The sequence below is a fragment of the Schistocerca cancellata genome, chromosome 9 (assembly GCF_023864275.1).
Source record: "Schistocerca cancellata isolate TAMUIC-IGC-003103 chromosome 9, iqSchCanc2.1, whole genome shotgun sequence".
Lineage (NCBI taxonomy): Eukaryota > Metazoa > Arthropoda > Insecta > Orthoptera > Acrididae > Schistocerca > Schistocerca cancellata.
In genome coordinates, this window is record NC_064634.1 from 345,236,964 (window position 1) to 345,260,869 (window position 23,906).

The window sequence follows — 23,906 nt, forward strand, 5'->3', positions numbered from 1 at the left end:
CCTACACTAAGTCATCATCCAAAATGTTACCATTGGAATAGGAAAGGCAATATCACCCACTCCACAGTGATTTTGCAAACCAAATTAGAGGCAACACCAGTTGTATTTCAAAAGTCTCCATTCACAAAGTTCTTGAATAGAAAGGCAATATCAAAGCTCCACAGCAATTTTGCCAAGAAAGTTAGGTGGACCACCAGTTGCATTCAGACAGTCTCCATCCACGAAGATCAACACCACCTCAACAAAGGACAGTGTCCCGAGACTTGAGAGATAACAACAATATTGTCTTTTCTCACCTGTTGATCAGGATATAATTTTCTCACAAATCGCACATAATGACAAGTCATTGAAATTGCTCAGTGATCCTGCACACTGCTGATTAAATAATATTCTGATTAGCAAGATTCAGAGGGAAACACAGAACTCTTTTTTGAGAAGCCAAAAGGAGTTCAATTGCAGCCAAAGTAATTCAGGGTGCCACTAACAGACTGCTCTTCCTCCAAGACTCTATGGCTAACAAAACCCTACAAGGATTGGGTCTCCCTTTGACCTGCTGTTAAGTTACATTGGAGCATCCACTTATTCTGAAGCTAAACATCTTAAATGCGACCACCATCTGGAACTCAAAGGACTTCATAAGGCACCTGAAAACACTTAGCCTACAACCAATGGATCTCTTAGTTTGTTTTGACAATGTGTATTTACAAAAATTTCTTCACAGGATTCTTTGAAACTAATAAGCAGCAAGTATGAGGAGGATATTGTGATGCTCTTTAGACATGTACCAACTTCCACAAGCTTTTTATTCAATAATGAAGACTGTAAAGGTATGTTAATCTGGCATCCAACAGTCCAGCATGTTCAATAATCCAGCATCACTTCTAACATATTGAATATTTCAGATGTGTACAACAAATTTCGACCGGGCTCGGCAGTGGCCAACAATTACAAGTTGTGAAGTGGCAACAATTGTTCCAGTTGCTAATCCGACAGCTTCGTTATGAACCAATTATCTACAGAGATTAAAAAGTGGTTCTTTAAAGTGTAATCACAATTAGTGCTGTTCTATATCACAATTACAGTAGTGCTGTGTGTTGCTGTGGGCATGTTTTCTCAACCAAGCAAGTCTTGAAACAAAATGGAACTGAAACATAAATATGTTACACTTACAATACAACAAAAGCTTGACATCATTAAGCGGATGGAGAATGGTTAGAATAAAAGTTAGATTATGGAAGAATATAATGTTGGTTCTTCAACAATCTAATATATTAATTAAAAAAAATTGCCTGACAAACAGTTGCAATAAAACACAACTCATGAAAAACATTGAAAAAGCCCACACTAGATCAGCTGAATGAAATTTTGTAAAAGTGTTTCTGTACCAAAAGGTCCATAGAAAAACATGTAACTGGATATATGAATATGGAAAAAGGTAAACAGTTCCATAATGATTTGGGGTTATCAAAAACTAAATGTGTATTTTCTTACGGTTGGTTACAAAACTAGTCACATAATTTGAAACTTGATGTAAGCGGACAGTTGTAATTGGCAGATAAAAATGCAGCTGAAGACTAAAAAGAAACTTCTTGCAATTTGGTTTAACATCATAACTTAGCTACTAGTCAAATCTACAATGCCAATGAAACAGGCCTACTTTGGTGCTGTTTGCCATTTCAACTTTTGGCAGGTATAGAGATGAAAAGTGTGCCAAAGATTCAAAAATCAATAAAAACACCACCCAAGGATAAACTGACTGTTTTATTGTGTTCAAATGCTTCAGGTGACCACATGTTGACACCTTATGTTATTAGCAAGTACAAAAAGCCAAGAGCTTTAAAAGGCATTTTAAATATTCCTGTAATTTGTAAAACTCATTCCAATGCATCTATGACTTCAGAATTGTTTAAGAACTGTTTTTTTCCATAATTTCATATAAGAGTCAGTTTCAAGAAAAACTGGATTTGCCTGAACGAAGCTGAGTTGTACTGTTCTTATGTAACTGTACAGCTCACCTTCCGGCATCTGAACTGATCTCATGGAATACATTTACCACTTATCTTCCAGCAAATATTACTTTTCTGATCCAACCAATAGATCAGGTAGTAATTCAAAATTTCAGATGTTTTTATAGAGCTCCTTTTCTTTCCAAGAGCTCAGCAATTCAGACTGTTCAGCAATGGATTTTCAGAAAAAATTAGCATTAAAGATGCTATTTTAGGAACCACTTTGGCATAGAATAAAGATAAGACTACTACTCTTTGGAAATCTTGACAAAAATTTGGGCCAAAAGCCTAAAAAGATGAAACAGACTCCACTATTCCAATCGTAAATGATGCTGTTGTTAAACTGTTGGATATTGCTCAAAATGAAATGAGAAATTTGTCTCAAAATGAAGATTTGGATGGGATACACACTGATGCAGAAAAAACTCATCACCTCTACCTACCTGTAATGAAGCAGCTGCTGCTATTGGTACATTTATAAGATTTAGCGAATGTAGCAAGTCTTCCAACACTGCACAACTTTTCAATTTGTGTGCTATATATAATGACTCCTGGAAAAAAAAACCTGCACTAAAAAAAAAGTTACATCTTATTTCAAGGGAATTAAGCAGAGAAAGTATGATAAACAATCGAACACCAATCACACATTGTTTACCTTGTGTCTTACACACTGTACACTGCTAGTTCTAGACGACAGTTGGTTAATCTGTCATTTTCGGTATCCAGCACCATTAGAACCCATAAGGTACCAGATTAGTGGGTTTCTACTGTACTTTGAACAACTAGTTGGAAGTCTCTCTGTGGTAGCCAATTATTTTATGGAAGAAGCACTACAGTCAGCTGCTTTAAAATCCTGGCGATACATGGATGATACACTTATGGGGATGGCATCATGGAACCAGACATTACCCATATCTCCAATTCTTTGACATCTCAAGTTGCACCACGCAGGGTAGCCACGCAGTCTGAGGTGCCTTGTCACAGTTTATGCAGCTCCCCCTGTCGGAAGTTCAAGTCCTCCCTCCGGCATGGGCGTGTGTGTTGTCCTTAGATTAAGTAGTGTGTAAGCCTAGGGACTAGTTTGGTCCCACAGGAATCTAAAATTGCACCATCTGAATACTCAGTTTATACTGCAGGTAGAGAAAGACAGTACATTGCCCTTCCTGGACATTTTAATACGAAGGAAAGTTGAGGGAATGCTGGGGCATAGCATGTACTTTACATCTACTCACACTGGCTTATAATCTACTCAAAATGACTTATATGTAGGCTACAAATTATCACTACCATGCACAATGTGATGGTATGTTAAGTACTCTGATTCACAGAGCAGACGTGATGTTTAATTCTGATAGCCTGCCATGTAAGGGACACCCCCTTAGAGCATTTTTCCAAGAGAATGGCTATTGGGGGAGAAAAAATTCATCACACATTCCAGTTAAAACGACTCCAGCCAAGGGAACAAAATGAAGAAAAAGGGACAACCACTATCAGTCATTTCATGTCATACTTTGGCAATACAATCTCAAGTATTGGAAGAGTCTTCGACAAACACAACAGACTCAACCAGAAACTCCGTCAATTTAGCAGCAGATTTCTGGACCTTTGTAATGTGGTGGAGATTTGGAGCATTCTACACAGGTCATGGGTGGATTGCACAGAGAAATCAGTAACTTCTGTAATGGAATACTTGTGGAATGTAAGTACATAGATTTTTTTTTTTTTTTTTTTTTTTTTTTTAAGGTCAGGCAAAAGTCTGAAGTTCTTTGATGAAAGCTCATCAGTCAGTATGATGAGAGCAAAATCTAATAATATACAAGGTAGATGCACTTTCAATGTCAAGATTTTAAAAGTAAATTTCCAAAGCATGCATAACAAAATCGCTGAATTTGCAGCCCTCTTGGAAAGCAGCGGCATCCAGATCATACTCAGAACCAAGAGTTCCGGCCGCACACTACTAACCTGCTGTACTTGAATATTATGGGATTGTTTTTCCTAATCTGCATTAACTCACAATTTTCTACAATTAGAGCTAGCTGCCATTCATCACACCAACTAGAAATTTTGTTTAAGTCATCTTGTATCCACCTACAGTCACTTAACGACAACACCTTCCCAAACACCACAGCATCATCAGCAAACAACCACAGACTGCTGCTTACCCTGTCCATCAGACCATTTATATATACAGAAAATAACAGCACCCCTATCACACTTCCCTGGGGCACTCCTTTGGATATCCTTGTCCCTGATAAACACTCAGTGTCAAGGACAAAATACTGGGTTCTTTTACTTAAGAAGTACTTGAGCAACTCACATACCTGGGAACCTATAGTGCATGCTTATACCTTCGTTAATAGTTGGCAGTGTGACATTGTGTCAAACGCTTTATGGAAATCTACGAATATGGAATCTGCCTGTTGGCCAGTATTCATGGTATGCCGGCTCTCATGTGAAAAAAGGGCAAGCTGATTTTCACAAGTGTGATTCTCTCTACAACAGTGCTGATTTGTGGACAGTCGCTTTTCCCTCTCAAGGAAATGTATTATATTTGTACTCAGAGTATGATCACGGATTCTGCAGGAAATCAATGTTAATGTCATTTAGTCATAGAGAAATTATGGCCAAGTTTGTAAATCACGCTCTGGAGCAGTATGTGCCTAGTAAGTGGATTAAGAATAGACAAGGTCCATCATGGTTTAATAACAAAATTGGGAAATGCTGAGAAAACAGGGATTATTGCACTCTCAGTTCAAAAAAGAATACCAAAATATCAACAGGGAAAAGTTAATACAAATTCATGCACCTATAAAAACATCAGTGCATGAAGCATCCACTGCCGTATGTTAGCATAAGACTTTGCTGATAATTCTAGAAAATTCTGGCCCTACATGAATCAATACCAGTCTGGTGTGGCAATACAACCCAGTCCAAGGAGAGCTGAACTTTTAAATACCATGTTTTAAGAATCATCCACACAGGAGAGTCATAAAGACACACCACTGTTTGACCGCAGTACAAACTCCCATATGTAGAACATAGAAATAGGCATTACTGGTGTTGAAAAGCAGTTGAAAGTTTAAACAAAAAAGTCACCATGTTCAGATGAAATCTCAATTTGGTTTTACAGAGAGTACTCCTTGACATTGAACTCATACTTAGCTTGCATTTATTGAAAATCTCTTGCAGTGGAAAGTTCCAAGTGAACAGAAAATGCACAGGCGATGCCTGCGTGTACAAAAAATAAAAGAATGGACCTGTAAAATTATGCACCAATGTCCTTAACACTGGTTTGCTGCAGAATTCTTGAACATATTATAAGTTCAAATATCACAAATTTCCTTAAGGAAGCAAAGGCTAAATCAACACAGATTTAGAAAGCACCGCTAATGCAAAATTCAGCTTGCCCTTTCCTCAGATAACACCCTGCAAATCATGGATGAAAAGCAACAAGCAGATTTCATATTCCTACATTTCCAAAAAGTTTCTGACGTGATGCCACACTACAGCCTGTTAATGAATGTTTAAGGATACAGAATACATTCTCAGATATGAGTGGTTTGAAGACTTTATAAGCAATAGAAACCAGTATGTTGACCTGGATGGTGAGTGTTCATCACAGGTAAAGCTATTGTCATGAGTGTAGCAGGACCCCTCTTATTCTCCACATGCATAAACGATCTGATGGACAGGGTTAGCAGCAATCTACACTGTCTGTTGATGATGCTGTAGTGTACAGGAAAGTGTCGTGTTTCAGTGACTTAAAGAGTATACAAGATGAATTGGATGAAATTTCTATTTGTTGTGATAAATGGCACTTTGTTCTAAATGTGGGAAAATGTAAGTTAATGGAGATGAGTAGGAGAAACAATCCTGTAGTGTTTGAATACAATGTTAGTGGTGTGCTGCTCAACACAGTTATGTCTACTATATACCTAGGCACAAAAAGCATGTAATGTCAGTTGTATGGAACGTGAATGGTCAGCTTCAGTATACTGGGAGAAATCTAGGGAAATGTGGTTTATCTATGAAGGAGATTGTATACAGAAAACTTGTATGATCAATTCTGCTCGAGTGTTCTGTGAATCCTACCACGTCAGAATTAAGGAAGACATTGAAGCAATTCACAGGGGCAAATCACTGGGTTTTGTTTTGTCTGTTTGGTTTTGCTTTAGGGTGTAATAAACAGCTGGGCTCATATGCACCCAAGTCCAAACTAGGGAACACGAACACAGAGTGGAGTTAAACTAGAAAGTTTGGAGAAGCCGCATTTGCAACAGGCTGCAGAACTTTCCTATTGCCACCAGACTACATCGTGCATAAGGACCACAAAGACAAGATGAAAGAAATAACGGCTCATATGGAAGCATTTGCAAGTGGATCAGGAAAGGGAATGACTAACGATGGTATGGGGTACCCTTCACCATGCGTCGTCGTATGATGGTTTACGCAGTATGTATGTAGATTTACACGTTAAGATCCCCTATATTTTACATTAATATTAGTTCTTGAATAGTGAATTCTTTAGACTACTGTATTTTTTTTTTTTTTTTTTTTTTTTTTTTTGGCATCAGACTTGATTTTTAACAGCACTGCTAAATATCTTTGCTCCAAATGTACATGTTTCACTTTAACACACTGTAACAAAGTACTTAACAATGTGCCTAGTTGACAAGTGCTCCATCAAGCTCCTTCTCTCATTACACCACATAACTAAATAACTAAGTAAGAGAGAGAGAGAGAGAGAGAGAGAGAGAGAGAGAGAGAGAGAGAGAGGATAAAGATCTCTTGAAATCAGAAACGGTTTGTATTAAACACTGAATTTATAAAAAGTCTCTTGAAATCAGGAACAGTTCGTATTAAGTTTACAGAAAATGTCCCTACTATGTCTTAAGTACATTCACTATGCATTAGGGTTCATATGCTTCCACAACTACACTTGAGTTAGCCACTACTCTACAGATTCATTCCAGTAATTATAAAATACAAGTCTTCTATAAATTATATGCGAGTGCAGGCTTTCTCGGTGAATTTCATATATGAAGACTTCACGGGTTGTCAGGCGAGTAGCATCGTCGTCTCGTAGCAACATTTCAATGGAATGCGTCTCAATCATCTTCAGGCGAAGTGTCGGGATATTGTCGGTCGTGGGCTTATATCTCTGCTGGGCCGCTCTCTGCTTCCCGCGGCCGGCCAATTACACGCCCGCGGAATCGCCCGATGCGCCTGGATCGGCGGCAGAATGAAAGGCACTACAGGCACTCAGGGAAGACCAGGACATAGTGGTCTTGGCAGCGGACAAAGGCAACGCCACGGTGCTGCTTAAATCAGAAGACTATTGGCAGAAAATCAACGCCCTTCTGCAAAATCCTGCCAATAAAAGACTAAGGAAGGACCCCACCACAACAGTGAACTGCAAGACCGTTGAGATGCTCAACAACTCGGGACTAGAGAAGGATATCAACAGGAAGCTGTACCCGAGGGCACCGGCACCACCACGTCTCTATGGTCTCCCAAAGGTGCACAAAGAAGGTGTCCCATTATGACCTATTTTAAACACTATTAACTCGCCAACATATGGTATTGCTAAGCATTTATCACAGATGCTAAAACCCTTGGTGGGTTATGGTGCACACCATGTGAAAAACTCGACCGAGTTTGTGAAAGTACTATAGGGTATGCAGCTAAAAAATGAAGACCTACTAGTCAGCTTCGATGTAACATCCTTATTCACCCAAGTACCAATAGATGACTCCCTGGCTTTACTCGAAGAACACTTTGAGGAGGATATCATCAAGCTCTTTTGCCATGTTCTAACCACCACCTATTTCAAGTGAGGTGGGAAGTTCTATGAACGGATAAATGGTGTAGCTATGCGCTCCCCCCAAGCACCAGGCATAGCCGACCTGTACATGGAGCACTTCGAAAAGCTAGCACTGGACACTGCTAAACACAAGCCAAAGGCCTTCTACAGGTACGTTGACGATACCTTTGTAGTTTGGCCACATAGCAGGGACAAACTGCTAGAGTTCCATCAACACCTCACCAGCACATATGGAAATATCAAATTTACCATGGAGATAGAAGAGAACAGAAGCTTACCCTTTCTGGATATCATGATCACAACAACATGGACAGCACGCTGGGACACGTAGTGTATAGAAAGAAAAAACACACGGACCTCTATCTTAATACCAATAACTGCCACCACCCTGCGCAACGCAATGCTGTACTCAACACCTTAGTGCACAGGGCCAAGTCCATCTGCGATAAGGAAAGTTTGCCAGGAAAATTGCAACACCTAAAGGACACCTTCAAGAAAAATGGATACAGTGAGACACAAATAAGGAGAGCTATGAAGACCGACCACAAGAAGAGAGAAGAGAGATCGGATGAAGATGAAGCAATGGGCTGTGTGTTCTTGCCATATGCGGGTCCTCCGACGTCCAAGATTGCGAGATTCTCAAAAAACAAAGTGAAGACCGTTTTCTGCGCAGCAGGAAAAATCAAAGACCTTCTCGGTTCAACCAAGAATCCACTAAGTCTGACGGCACCAGGTGTGTACAAGATCGGATGCGAATGTGGGAAGCAATATATAGGACAGACGCAGCGTTGCATCTCATAGCGCCGCAGAGAACACATTAGGCATGTACGCTTGGGCCAGACCAACAAATCTGCTGTGGCGGGACATAGTATTGACGAGAAGCACACCTTCGATTTCGAGGACACAAAGAAAATATGCAGTGCAAACGAATTTTGGGACTCAGTAATCAAAGAGTCCATAGAAATACGATTACACGACAACCTAATCAACCGCGACAGTGGCTACCATCTCAGCACAGCCTGGGAGCCTGCAATCAGGAAAATCAGAGAACGTTCCGTTACACCAAGGGCTGCGGACGGAGCAGACAGAGACGAACGCTGGGACTCGGAACCCCGCGCACGCGTCTCCCCCACCACTGGCTGATCTAGGCGCATCGGGCAATTCCGCGGGCGCGTGATTGGCCGGCCGCGGGAAGCGGAGAGTGGTCCAGCAGAGATATAAGCCCGTGACCGACGATATCCCAACACTTCACCTGAAGATGATGGAGACGCATTCCATCGAAACATTGCTACGAGATGATGATGCTACTTGGCTGATAACCCGTGAAGACTTCATATACGTCTATAAATTATTTATTCATTTTTGGAGTTCTATATTTTCCAAAATATTACATGTACAAATATGACCAATGCATGAACAGAAATGTAAACTCACAAAGTTTGCACTGTGCACACTAGTTGGCATTACGACTGTGGTGCCTTGACAAAATGGTGGCAAAGCAAGAAAAGACTTTTTGTGTATTGGAATATGAGAGATGTTTCTCTGCTACACAAATGCAGTGTGCGTTCAGAAGGAATTTGGAAAAGAACCATTATGTAAACAGAGCTTTGTGCAATGGATCCACAATTTACAACCACTGGTTGCCCCTGTAAATAAAAAAGTACCGGTTGACCAAGTGTGCCATATGCAACAACGGAGAGGGTGAGAGAAAGAAACCTCAAATTTGGAAAACTGCAGCAAAGTCTGTGGGAAATTTTGTGATGGCAGTTACTTTTCAAACCATACTGTCTGCAGCTCACATACCAATTAAAACCAGAAAATTATGGCCAGGGCTTTTGATTTTGCATCACAATGCAGGAAGCACTTGAGAACAAACATTTCACCTCCAAGTTCAGTGTCAAAGTAACCTTTCATGCATTGGTAAAGGTTAATTGGCACAATGTGTGAGATTGGGGCAACAAAAATTCTGATGAAATTGTGGCGCATGAACAAGATTTACCAATGGCTAAAGTTTTCCATGCACTGTCACAGACAAAGCTTTCTGGGCCAATTTTCTTCTCTGAGAAGGACTGTGATGTGTACCTCTTACCTTAATTTTTTGCAGTTGTGGTTGTTTCCACAACTGAGAATTTCATCTTCCAACAAGAAAAGAATATCCTCAATGGGGCGTCGATGTTTATTGCTATCTAAATTATAAACTTCCACATTACTGGATTGGGTGTGGAGCAGAAGATAATGCGGATCTGTTCCCTCGGTCCCCAAGGTCACCTGAACTAATGTCTTGTGAGTTTTCATTTGGGGGTACACTGAGGACTGAAGTTTACTTACCCACACTGTCATGAAGAGCTCAGGGAATGTATCAATGTTGCTGTGATGGCCACTGATAGGATGCTGATACATAAGATATGGAATAAACTTGACTGCCACTTGGACATGTGGCTCAAACACAGACAGCTGGCACCACAGCCCAGCAACTGAAACCAGACCACAGTTGCCAGTCGATGTCCTGCCATCTCAGCAACATCAGGAAACAACGATTCCACAACTGGTGCTCCTGCATGAGGGCTGTCATGCAGGCCCTGTCGCATAAGTGACCACCCTCAACCTATCTATATGTTTCGACACAGCCTTGATACAGGGGGCCTTCCGTAATTGTCAGCACGTGGAAACAGGATTTCAACCAGCAGGACCAGCCCATCAGCAACTAGTCACAGAAGGGCCATCTGATGATGCAGAGCCTGTGTCAGTCACTGTCACATCCATGACTCTGCCTCCACTGGGCTGTGATCAATGACGGCTACCTCACTGTCCATCTCGGCTCAGGCACACCACATCGCTGCCGCATCACCACCCGACAGCTATTAGCCGCCATCTGCAGCATGCTGTAGTAGCCAGGGCACCGCTACCATTTACGGGAAACATCTGCATCAGCAAACTCGTACCAATGTGCTGGGATCTGAGTCACTTCCCTGAGAGTCACTTCCCATTGCCTGGTGTCAGTCTGTTTCAGATGTGCTGAACCATGTCTGTTCACGTTCATCAATGAAGTGGTCTATCAAATGATTGGCTGCCTTCTTTGCCCACTTCATTGCCAACCTCCAGCAAAAAACCACTCACCCACTCCTACCCTGCAGTAAAAGCTTGCTACAGGCACAAATAGAACGCTTGTAGAGTGCAAAATGCAAATCTGGTGAGTTTACTCCTCTGTTAATACATCAATCATATTATAATACTTTGAAAATATAAAGCTCTAAAAATGAATGAATCATTTATAGTAGCCCTTTATTTTGTGTTTCCTACGTCTCGCACAAAATTAACTTGAACCGAAAATTACTATAGTCAAACCTCCATATAACGATTACCAATACAATCATAAACCCAGGTACAGCAATAATTTTATATGGCCCCTGCTAATTTCCTATATGCACTTTGTTCATTACCCCTCCTTACAACGATGAAGTAAATTTTGTGACTCCCTGTTATAATGAAGACAAAATTTTAAGGAACTGACTATTCTCTACTTCTAGGAAGCTCACTATAAAGGTAGATATTGTTTATTTGGATACTAGACTTTCAGTGCTTTATTTCCAGAAGCTAGTACTACAAGTACTCCATTTATTCTAGTGGTAAAGAGAATAGCATACAGCCACAGGCGAGCTGTACTGAGCAGCATACGTCAAAGAGCTCCTTTGTTTGAACAAGTGTTTAGTTTGTCCATTGTTGAGCTTCAGTAGCAGACAGAAGTTTTTTGTTGGGCTCATACGCAGCTTATCTCCGTGATTTTTGCAATCTGTGAATGTTCACTTTGGACTTCTCCAAGATTGGCTGGAACTCAGAAACAAATAAGACTGGAGATAAAAATAGGGGTTTTCAAAACATGAATAACGGAATGAAACAAGTAGACGTGGCGAGGAAGTATGGACTTGCACAATCACCGTTAGCTACATTCCTTAAAAAATGAAAAGAAATTGAAAACACTTTTGTAGGTGGCCAATTTAACCCTTAAAGAAAAAGAATGAAGACGGCTGCTGCTGACGATGTGGACAGTGCTACACTGCAGTGGTTGAATCAGATTGCCTGCGCAGTATGTACCAATTAATGGTCCGTTGATATGGCAAAAAGCCTTAGATTTTGCTAAGTTGCTTGGCGATTCTAATTTGACTGCAAGTAACGGATGGTTGCAAAGATTTAAGAACAGGCATGAGATTTTTTTTTTTAAGTGATTTTGGGAGAAGAAAAATCAGCATGTTTAGGTGATGCAGAATTTTCGAGGAAAAACGCCACGTGTAAACTGTTAGAAAAATGCGGTCCTGAAAACTTGTACAATGCAGATGAGACGGGATTGTTTTATCAACTGATGCCAGAGAAGATGATGGTCTTTAGGAGAGAAAAGTCTGAAGGAGGGAAGCAGCCTAAAGAACACCTAACGGTTCTTCTCTGTAGCAAGGCGTCAGGGACACAAAAATTGACGCCACTGGTGATCGGAGGATCAGCAAACCCACAGTGCTTCAAAAATGTAAGAAGCTTATCAGGTAGGAGGGTACATACATTTTATTTTACCTTCCCTTAATTTATACATTAATTCAATACAGTATAGCTTCAGCTGTAATGTTTTGCTACAGTCGTATTGTAAATGTGATTTCTTTTATTGCACATAATTACAAGGCAAATCGGAACGCATGGATGATGTCTACTCTTTTTATTTGAGTGTCTGCTTTCGCTTGATAAAGAGATGTGAATGAGGAATAATAAGAAAATTGCATTGCTGGTGGATAATTGAATGCACATAACAACATGCCAGCATTGAAGAACATTGAACTACACTACTTCCCCCCAATCTGTACTTTGATCCTTCAGCCACTAGATATGGGGATAATTAAGAACTTTAAGACAAAATACCATTCACATTTAGTTCAACACATGTAATATTGGTAATTTTCGCCTCGCAAGCACTAGTATACGCTCAACAGTAAATGCCTGATGGCCTGAAGTTATCAAACAACTGTAATGTAAAAGAAATGAACCATCGAATAGCAGCATCAGAATCTATTAGTCTTTATCTTTGCCACTCCTGCATGGTGGCAGTAAATCTCTATGTGCACATATCCATTAATGATATAAAAAGAATTTGTTTTTCAAGGCAAACAAGGCATTGAGCGCTTCACCTTTTACTGTTTCTATTCCATGAAAGGCAGGTGCGGACTTGCTGCGTTCCGCAATCTGTATTTTATAATTTGTGCAAAGTAGTCTGTAAATGTGCTAATTGTCTTCTCAATCAGACAACATATAGTTTTATGTAATTAATTATGAGCAGGCACCATCGAGAGGACATTAATCTCAAGTATTGCCTGTGATGTGCAAAGTTTTTGTTAATATGCACCAGCTATTGTAACTGTCATATAAAAAAGTACGTAGCATTAAAAAAAAGTATGTCATATATATGAAGTGTGGTTATTTAGACAAATTATCCTTAAGTATCTCTATCTCCTCATTACTTGAATGTTAATCGTTTTGTATCAGTTTATCTCCCGAAATTACGATCACGCTGATGGACCGAACGCAGCAATGAGGCAGAAGGAACATTATCTTTTTCCTATCACTTCTGAAACAATCGTTTTCAATTGGATAGTGTTGATTTCTTTTAAAGTCAATAAATCTTTTAGTTCCTTAGTGTCGATCCAGGTATGACTGCATCGCGGCATGAAAACGCGCGGAAATGATAAGGTTGCTTCCTACCGATCTCAAATAAATTAATCTGCTGCTCCATGTCCAAAGAATGTCAGGTACTTAGTGACTTGTTACTATAAGATAATTCAATCAATCTATGATTCTGTCGCCAAGTTACATAAAAAACATCATTATATCTTCAACAACACTACACACATGATGGCAAACATTGAAAGAAAGGTGAGCAATCCCTACAGTTTCAATGTGAAGCAAGATTGTGACATGATTGCTAGTTCCTGGAACAGTGTACAGCTGAATGTGATTGTGAACTGCTGGAAAAATGCAAGAATTTCTGAGAGTGAAGATCTCGGTGAGAATGTTGTGGCAGATGAAATAACGCAGGATGATATTCAAAGTGATCTGGAGATTTATTCAGTAGTTACCAGTAAAACCATAGATACTTCAGTAGTTGAATACTTGTCAGTGGATGATGAGGCGAGTGTTTGAAGCATACACCAACAAATCTGTCATCAAGGAGTTAAAGGGTAATACGGATGCTGAAGATTCTGGCGATGACAGTGATGTGATAATTGCAAATCCCCCTCCTCTGATGGAGCTAACCGGTCACTTGGAAACAATTCGCCAAGTAGCATCTTCAATCCCCAGTGTTTCAGCACAGCAATTGACTGGGTTAGAGGAGATATAAAGACAATATTCGCAAGAGAATCTTTAAGAAAAAAAGAGGAAAGTAAGTGAATTTTTCTGTACACAAAAGTAAGATACTCTACAGGTACAGTATTAATAAATGGAGTGAACAAAATGAGTTTCATTATTTGTCTTTTAAGGTTATTTTTCTTCAGAAAAGTACTACAGCAATGTACTTCTCAGCCATTAACACATGGCTCCTTGCTCCAAGTCACGATAACAAAACCTCATTATAACAATAACCCTGGTACAACAATTTAATTTTCATGGTCCCATGAAATTCATTGTATTGAGGTTTGACTGTATTACTTTTCACACCTAATTTAAGCACTCCAATGCGCAACTATACACACCAGTCTTGCCTGCAACCCCCTAGCAGACTCCCCGAGACTACATGCGGATTCCTTTGGGAATTTTGGCCTTTTAGTAGTCCGTTCTTAATTGGTTATCCGGCAGATTCATTCTGCTTTTCCAAAATCTTAATTTCTAGCATTTTAGAAACAGCGTAGTGAGAGGTTGGATGGATACAGATATTGATACATTTCTGGTGTCTAGAAGCTTACCCTCACTTACCTCAGGCGGCCTACAGCCCACAGGGCAGGGAGCAAAAATGCTCCTATACTGGGATGATGGGGTATAGATGCCATGTGACAAATTGTCAGGAGCAAAAATGCTCCTATATTGGGACGAAGGGGTATCTTTATGTCCCTGTGGGCTGTAGGCCGCCTGAGGTAAGTGAGGGTAAGTTCTAGACACCAGAAATGTATCAATATCTGTATCCTTCCAACCTCTCATTACACTGTTTCTAAAATGCTAGAAATTAAGATTTTGGAAAAGCAGAATGAATCTGCCTGATAACCAATTAAGAACGGACTACTAAAAGGCCAAAATTTCCAAAGGAATCCAAAAATTTCTAATAAATGAGAAAACAGCAATAGCACTCTCTTCATCAGTGATCAGAAAACTCTGACAGTGACAAAGACATTACATACACACTCACTCATTCATCACTATACGTAAAAAATTTACAATAATTGTTAAAAGTTTTCATAATACAAATGTTATTATAAAGAGCACAAATTAAAAATTCATATTTCATACACTTCAAAAACTGTTTCTTTCCATTTTCAAATGTCACTATATCCACATTTACAATACAAAAAGATACCAATATTCTTTTGTTACCGAGATGTTTTTACATTCCATATAGATATTCTGCATCACAAAATTATAAAAGATGATACAAAATTATTAAATATCCTCAAATGTTACAGTTCTTTCCTTCTTATCCCATCCCATAAGTCTCCCCTGACCCAGGATTCTGGGTGACTTTTCTGAACTGTAACCCTTCTCCTAAACCTCTACAGTTCTTTCCTTCATTGCCCTTCCTTCCCCTTCAACTCTTCTGCTGGAAGAAGGAGCCACTGGCTGTGCATAAGTTAAACCTTTTTGTGTATGTGTTTTCTCCTGCCACAGCTTGGTGAGTAGATTTTTTTATCTGTCTAGTTACATTATACTTAAAAAAGTCAGTTGATTCAACACACAAAAATGTGTGTTGTGCTTCATAGCTGGACAAAAAACGCAACTAGGCTGAAGATGATGATAATTATTATTAACAATAATACTACTACTGCATATGTGCTAAGAATGGCTAAGGTCTCAGTTTATTCATTTAAGAGAAAGCCATTGTTTATTGTGGATTCTGCCCATCTCAGAAAGGTGTAGGAAATAGATATAAATCAAAAGACATTCTATGAGCTGTAAGAGAAATCACTATGCAGACCCTTAGCAAACTTTTTAATTAAAAAAGTTATATGTGCTGAGGCATAAAATGACTTGCAATGGATAACTGACTTATACACCACCTCAGTATACTGCCACAAATGCTGTAAACAATACCCATGTGAGCTGCCTATGGGTCTTCTGCTTGCTGTTGTGCTCAGCTCACTGGGAGTTGAAGTTGATGAAGCTAGCTGAATGGCCAGCAGCTGCTGGCACTTCCTTTGTCCCTGGACATTTCTATCGTTAAGCAGCTCCACATGACTGCCACACACTCGTCGCCAACTCATAGCACCAAAGAAAAGTAACACGCCGTGCATGTTGTGGGTCTAACTTAAGACAATACACAGCTGCCATCCTGTACGAGGACTGTTCAAAAAATTCTGAAACATTCATAATTTCACACCAAAGGTGTGTTGGAGCGAAATGCGATTGGCATCCCCACACAAGTCTGCGTTTAATGTGCAACTGCTGCAAGTTGCACAGTTTGTAAATTTAGAGTTAGAGCAGCAATGCGTCTGCATTACATTTAGCATGAAACTCAAGAAAACCTTTTAAGGGACATACCAAATGATGCAGGAAGCCTACGGTGATGAGTGCTTAAGCCATACTCGGTGTTACGAATGGTCCACATTGTTTAAAAATGGCTGGACGGAAGTGAAAAATGACCCTCGTTCAGGATGCCCTTCTACCGACAACACTCATGTCAGGAACATCAACGAAATAACGAAATTGTGCGTGCCAATCGAAGATTTACTGTCCAAGAGATTGCAGAAAAATGTAACATTTCAGTTGGATCGTGTCATGAAATCCAGACACAGCATTTTGGAATGCACTGTGTTGCCACCAAATTTGTCCCATGGGAGACCTTCACCTCGCAATCTGTGAATAGCTTTTGAATTGCGCAAATGAGAACTAGATGTTCCTTAAGAAAATAATAACTGGTGATGAGATGTGGGTCTACAGTTATGATGTTGAGACCAAGGTTCAATCTTCACAATGGGCAAGGAAAAGTTTCCCAAGACCAAAAAAAGTTCATCAGGTCAGGTGAAACGTCAAAGCCATGCTGATAGTTTTCTTTGACTTTGAAGGATTAGTTCATCATGAATTTGTGCCACAGGGACAAACTGTTAATCGATGGTACTATCGGGATGTGTTGTGACACCTGTGAGAAGGAAACGATCTGAAATGTGATGACACAATTCATGGTTCTTGTATCACATTAATGCAGCCACACATTCATCCCTGTTGGTGCGTGACTACAGCACATAAAACAAAATCACTGTACTTTCCAGACCTGGCCCCTGAGAATTTTTTTTAATTCTTATTTTTTTTTTTTATTTTTTATTTCCAAAGTTGAAAACCCCATTGAAAGGATGAAGATTTGCAACGGCATACAAGATAAAAGAAAATTCGCGCGATCCTGCAGGAGATGTACCAAGACTGCTTTCAGAAGTGGAAATGGCATCGGGAGTGGTGTATCAACTGTGGAGGAGAATATTTCGAAGGGGTCCAGGCACAATACATAAAAGGTAAGCACAGAAATATTTTGTGGATCAAACTCCGGAACTTTTTGAAAAGACCTCATATGTGAGGTACCACTAGCGCATTGCTGTATGATATATAAATGCTGAGCAGTCTGCTCTCTGATGTGACGGGTTTTTAATTAATTGCTGCACATTAAACAAATTAAATATAAAATACTGTTGAAAATATGGAAAAGAACATTAAGCCTTGGTACACTGTCTGAGAAATGGTGACAATCAATGCACAAACACGAAAGATAAATCTTCCTCACTGGTTTAAATCTACTTTGTAAAAGGCATTTTGCAGTTGCTTTTCTGACACTTCGAACATCCCTTGAACAGGGTTGCCACAAGTTTCCGCAAGTGAAATTCCCTAATATTTCCCTGATTTCCAGACAAGTTTTAGCATTTTTTCCCTGACAAGTTTTGAGATCTCAAGGGTAAGTACGGACATAAGTTGCCAAAAAAATATAAGGATTTCTGTATTTCTCCCTCATTTTGTTTTGTTTTAGGGTGCAGAAACAACTAGGGTCATACACGCCCATGTCCAAACTGTGAAACACAAAGACAAAGAGAGGACTTAAAAATGATTTCATATCAGTCCACGACGACGGAAGAAAAGACAGGTAAAAAGAGGGATGTGGAGATAGGTCTATAAAAAATGCAATAGAAAAATGGAGGTCCCCCATGCGCCATTTGCTAAACGGCTGGTAACTCAGATGGCAAACCCAAACAGCAATGTACACAGTCAAAAAAAGGCATTCCGTCTGGAAATGGTGGACAGTTAAAAGATGAGCGCAATGTGCACAAAGCGGTAGGGGAGCGCCACTTAACAAATGGCAATGTCTAAAAAGGCAGTGCCCAATACAAAACCTAGTTAAAATGACCACCTCGTGGCAGGAGGGCCGAGAGGAGATCGTCCAAGCCACTGGGAGAGGCTCAATAATCAACAGCTTATTCTCATGAACGGAGGACCAGCAGCGATGCCAAAGTGATATCACCTCCTTGACATACGGCAACACAGAGATCATCAGAGAGAATATAAGAACCAGTGGGCTGAGATACAAGGAGTGCAGCCTTGGCAGCAGCGTCAACACCCTCGTTTCCTGTCAGATTGACATGACCAGGAACCCACATAAACATCACAGTGACTCCATCAAGAGTGAGCAATTGAAAGCTTTCTTGGACCCATTGCACTAAGGGATAGATGGTGTACAGCGCACAGAGGCTTTGAAGGGCACTGAGAGTCTGAGCAGATGACACAACTGAAAACACTGTGTTGCTGGATGTACTCCATGGCTCAATACAGGGCAAAGAACTCTGCTGTAAATACTGAGCAGTGTGCTGGAAGCCGATACCAAAAAATGTTGGTGCCAACTAGGAAGACTCAAGTGTTGGTTGGCTGGAGGGGCGTTGGAAGTCTTAATGAGATTATTCCTTCTGTCCTTTTCAGCCTGTTGGTTGTGTATCTGGTGACTTCGCCCCATGCGGCGAGAGTTTGATGGCTTCTTGCACAGCTGGATGAGGGGACTGCAATGCTACCATGACACTGGGCTATTTCACAACCTCAGAGCTGAATTTGAGGTCGCATGTCTGCACGGCCATGTCCTTCATGGAGCAAGATGTAGCAAGAGCAATACTATAAGTGCCAGATGGTAGAATGCAGGGTTTGTGACTAGCCAATAGCTTGCGAGCAACAGGGTAAGGAATCTTTTCCTTCACCCGCATCCCCTGGACAGCCCACTCACCGAGATAAACGGGATAATCTCGAGAGGCGGCGGCATGGTCACCATTGTAGTTGATACAGCAGGGAGAAGGAGGCGGACAATCGCCCTCATGTGCATCCCTACCACAGGTTACAATTTGGCCAAGCATCGACAAGACATTATAGTGTGGTTGAAACAATGCATTGGGTTCGGAATGTACGGTTGGACTGTGAGAGGCTCATAGCCTGCTTTCATCTTGGATGAAAGCCCCACTCTATCGTAGGTGAGAAAAAGAATGCATGTGGGCACTAAGCAGACATATACCTTTTCCGCTGCCCAATGGATAGCAATGACACACTGATCACAGGTATGTTTGGATTTTGGCTTTAGTCAGACAGTCGTGCAGCCTAGTGTGAATAACACCACAGGAAGAATTCAAAGTTCTATGGGCGTCAACATGAACAGGATAGCCGTGGAGAAGCAAAGCAGCAAGCAGTTGTCGTGCTTGAGAATCAGAAGTATCCTCCAAAACCAAAGTGCCATTACATAAACAGGAGCAGTATTTCACAAGGCCAGCAACTGCATTAACATCTTTCTGAATAATAAACGTTACTGTTGTGAATGACTGATTGCCTTCAGTACATGAAACTATGAGGAACTGTGGTGCAGGTGTGGTGGGTCTTTGAATCGTTAGCCTCATTGTGTTTCCATTCTATAGACGTTGATTGTAAAGATGATTCGCTCATTGTGAGACCCCCCCCCAATGATTGTCAGCATCTCCAATGGCTCACTCCTTCCAACTGAGGGTCCCTTTACAATGATCGTTCACACCTTAGGTCACACCTCCCAAACACTTGACAGAGGGACCAATCGGCAATTTGGGAAGGTAGCAGCTCAGGCAATCACCCCAACGTGGGCCTGGCCTGTACCAGGGGGTACGTGCGAATCCTACCTGTATACCCAGGGCTGGTAACTAAGCATTACCCAGTCACCTGTTACGCGTCAGATGCATGGGCCAGCTTTCAGGAGCAGACATGGAGGGATAAAAGGAGCCTCAAATGCCGAAGCAGAGGGAGGATAGGAGAAGGTGAACGAAGAAAGGAAAAAGGAACGAAAAACAGTGGTGAGGCTTTCTTATGTCAGCTACAGACAGTGCAGAACATTCTCAAAAATACCCCAGACATGTTCCCCAAGGGAGGGGAAAAAGAACAGCAAGAGGATAGACATGCAGCAAGGGAGGACAACGATACTGCAAAGGCTGGGACCCCTTAGTAGATTTCTCCCCCATGTAAGCAAAAATCTTAAGTACTAACATCAACACGTTTTATAATGAACTGCTTTAGGTGAAGAAAGCAAGACAGATGGTATATGTTTCATTAAGACCACTGTTGTTATTTTATTTCGATAAAGCGAAACACATTTGTGACATAAATACACATTTCCTTGGCGTCGCAAGACAGATTTAAAATATCTTCAGTGATTTCAGAAAAAAGGAGGCCTCTTGAAAGAAGGCATAGAAGAGTTGTGTAGGCCAGCACTATAGGTGACCTCCAAGAAAATGTTGGTTCTATGTTCTTATTGCCAATTATTATTCACTGTGTTATGTCTACTGTTTACAGGTATTGTGTGACTTTTCTTTCTAGAAATACACAAGTACATAGCATATAAACTGCTAGCGACTGCCACAATGTTCTTCTTATCGTCCATACTTACTAATATGTAAAATTATTTTTGAAGTGCCAAAATGTATTAGAATAAGTAAAATGTCTATAAACGCTGTGCTGTACAATGTACTTGTAGTGGGACAGTCGCAATTCGTGAAATCTTTGCCCGTGGCCTCTGGTCTGCCGAGGAGCACTGCCGTCCTGGGTCCTTGGATAAACTATGAAAATCCGCCGCATTATGCCACACACAAACAGATCCAGACTGCAAGCAGATTGGTGAGACTAGATCCGATGGGCAGGGCTTGCGCATTAGTGGGAAATGATAGGCTTCAGATCAGCAGGCCCGATCCATTAGAGATACCCACAGAAATGGCCTGCGGTGTTGGCCTGTCGTGGAAATAAACTCGTGTGGCCAGCTATTTACATGTCACAGACACCATGTTGATGAAATGAGATCACATTGATCAATCCATGCAACAGACAACTTGTGCAAACGCTCTGAGAATCAATACTAATGAGGATCGGTAGCAGCTCACTGCAAAGATGATCGCTGAGTCGCAGACAGGCACGCAGAACAATCACAACTACATTTTTGGCCATAAACTTTGTCAGAGAACAAGAGCATACACACATTCACACAGCCCCTCAGACAACTCATACATACACGACTGACCTCTCTCACTGCTATGTCAACAATTTCTGAGAATCAGATTCAAACAAACCACTCCTCCCACCTCTCTGCCTCTCATCGGCAACTGCTAGGCTAGTGGCAAGAAGTGGTGGCAGCACTGACTGCAAGCTGAGGAGTGTGGTAGGAAGGGAAGAAGCAGTAAGAATGAGGGAATAGACAAGTGGCGCACATACTCAGCTGCGCCCAGCCAGTGAGATTTTTGCATTTTATTTCCAGAACTTGTGGCAACCCTGTTGAAATATGTGTCCACAAATTTTGAACTTTATGAGCCAGTTTCTTTTGATTTTTTGTGGGTCTTTACTAAATCAATGACATTTCCTTTAATTTTTTTCTTGTGTTTTTCTTTCCAACATTTCCTTTAATTTCCTTCTTGTGTTTTTCTTTATCTCCTAGCTAATATTTTCTCATAGTTTATACTTCGTTTTTCCATATTAAACCTCACTGCTTGGAATTCCACTTTCATCTCCATTTTTAATTCTTTGATTACTTTCTCTTGCCTATCGCATTTTTCTACTTGCTTGCCTATCTAATTTTTTTCAATTCTCTTGGAGGTACTTTCTTGCCTGACAATTTTTCTACAAGTCTCTATTGAAGCTATTTCTGTGTTCGTCAATTTAGAACACCTGACTGTGCTGCTATCTTGTCTTACCTCTAAATTTTCATGTCTTATTTTTTGGGATGCATCCACCTTTTCTGTGCTTCCTTCCTTTGTTATATCTGTTATTCAAAATTTCTTGTTTAACCTGCCCATTTTTTCATCCTCGCAGTCTGACAAATTTCTCCTGCTTAATGTTAGCTCTCTCTACTAACAGTTTAAAAAGTCCAGAATATTACAGAACAACCAGAAACAGTTAGGACTCATCACACACAGTTTTGGCACTATTACTGCATACTGCAGTAATTCCAAATGCTCACCTACAGCACTTGTGATGTTGCATCTGCTTGTAGCATGTATGTTCATCGTGTACCGTGACTTGTCTTCTCTCTTCTTTTTTCTTTCTTGTAGCAGTTGCATTAGAAGAGTAAAAACATTTCTCTGTAGCAGTCGTATCTGAAGATTTAAATGGTGCTGTCCTGCCATGCTGAGCCATTTGTAAGTCCCCTACCCTATATTTTGGATTAATGTTGATTCTTGAATGTTGAATTCTTTAGCTTGGGGTACTTGTTTGACATTGTACTCTTGATTTTTAGAGCATTGGTGAGTCATTTTACTATCAGATACACATATCTCCTTAATAAAGTACTTAACTGTGTGCCAAAGTGGCATGTGGCATATCAAAGTCCTACGCTCACTGCTCTACATAACTAAACTCTCATGAATTTCGATAAAGGTTTCTCTAAATTAGAAACACTTTGTATTAAACACAGCATATAATATATTATAAGTTAAGAAAGACTGGATCAAGTATGTCCAAAGTCCAACATTCACACAGTATCATAATTTGATTTGTGTTAGCCATTGTTTTTCAGAATCAGTCCAGTCACTGAAAAATATCACAGTTTATTCTTTTCACAGAAAACTGACTTGAATTATTAATTTCCATGCCTACTTTTCATGCACTAATGCGTGACTGAGCACACTGTACCTGTCTGCAACCCACTCTGTACGCTCTCCAGGACTAGACTAGCTCGCAGAGAGGTTCCCGCTTCCTGTTTACAGATCATGTACGTGGATTGCTTGATATAAATGCATTGTAACCATATTGCTCATACTGTACTATAGTTCACATTCATTTTTCGTACTTTCTCATATTTAACACTAGAACAGTGGAGTTTCTGACATTCCTAAAACAGTGGAAATTGGTCATTTTGGCCCCATATAAAATATTTTCATATTTGGCTTAAACATGTACTTTGTGTTAGTGCTTGTTAAGCCATATCTTTTTTCCAGATGTTCTTGTTCTTTTATTCGCTTTGAGTGCGATCATCACCAGCTAAAGCATGAATTTCTTCTTTTCCATTTTCTTGTTTGTTGCTACATTGTAGATGACCCATACATTTTTTGCCACCATGTCCAAGATGTTGTAGACAACATACATGTGCCATCTCTTACATGCAACCTTTGTAGTATATATTTGTGACATTTGATCAACCACATCCACTGCATACTTTGTTGTACTGAGAAATGTTATGGTTTCAGGTTTTTCCTTTTCTTCCTAGCATTTGCTACTTCAGCATGCAGTGTACTGAGAAGAATGACATTTTTGTTCTTTCCTTGGTATATAGTCATGGCGCAGTCTGTGTTGCCACTATGATGCACGATGCTGGTGGAGTGTATTTCAGCATACACTATGTGATCAAAAGTATTCGGACACCCCCAAAAACGTTTTTCATATTA

General features: G+C 40.4%; 1 protein-coding gene across 1 annotated transcript in view; it reads right to left on the reverse strand.

Annotated features, from left to right (window-relative positions):
- Positions 1 to 23,906, reverse strand: part of LOC126101049 (lebercilin) — a 179,358-nt gene that overhangs the window by 141,587 nt on the left and 13,865 nt on the right. The gene's annotated exons all lie outside the window — the stretch shown is intronic.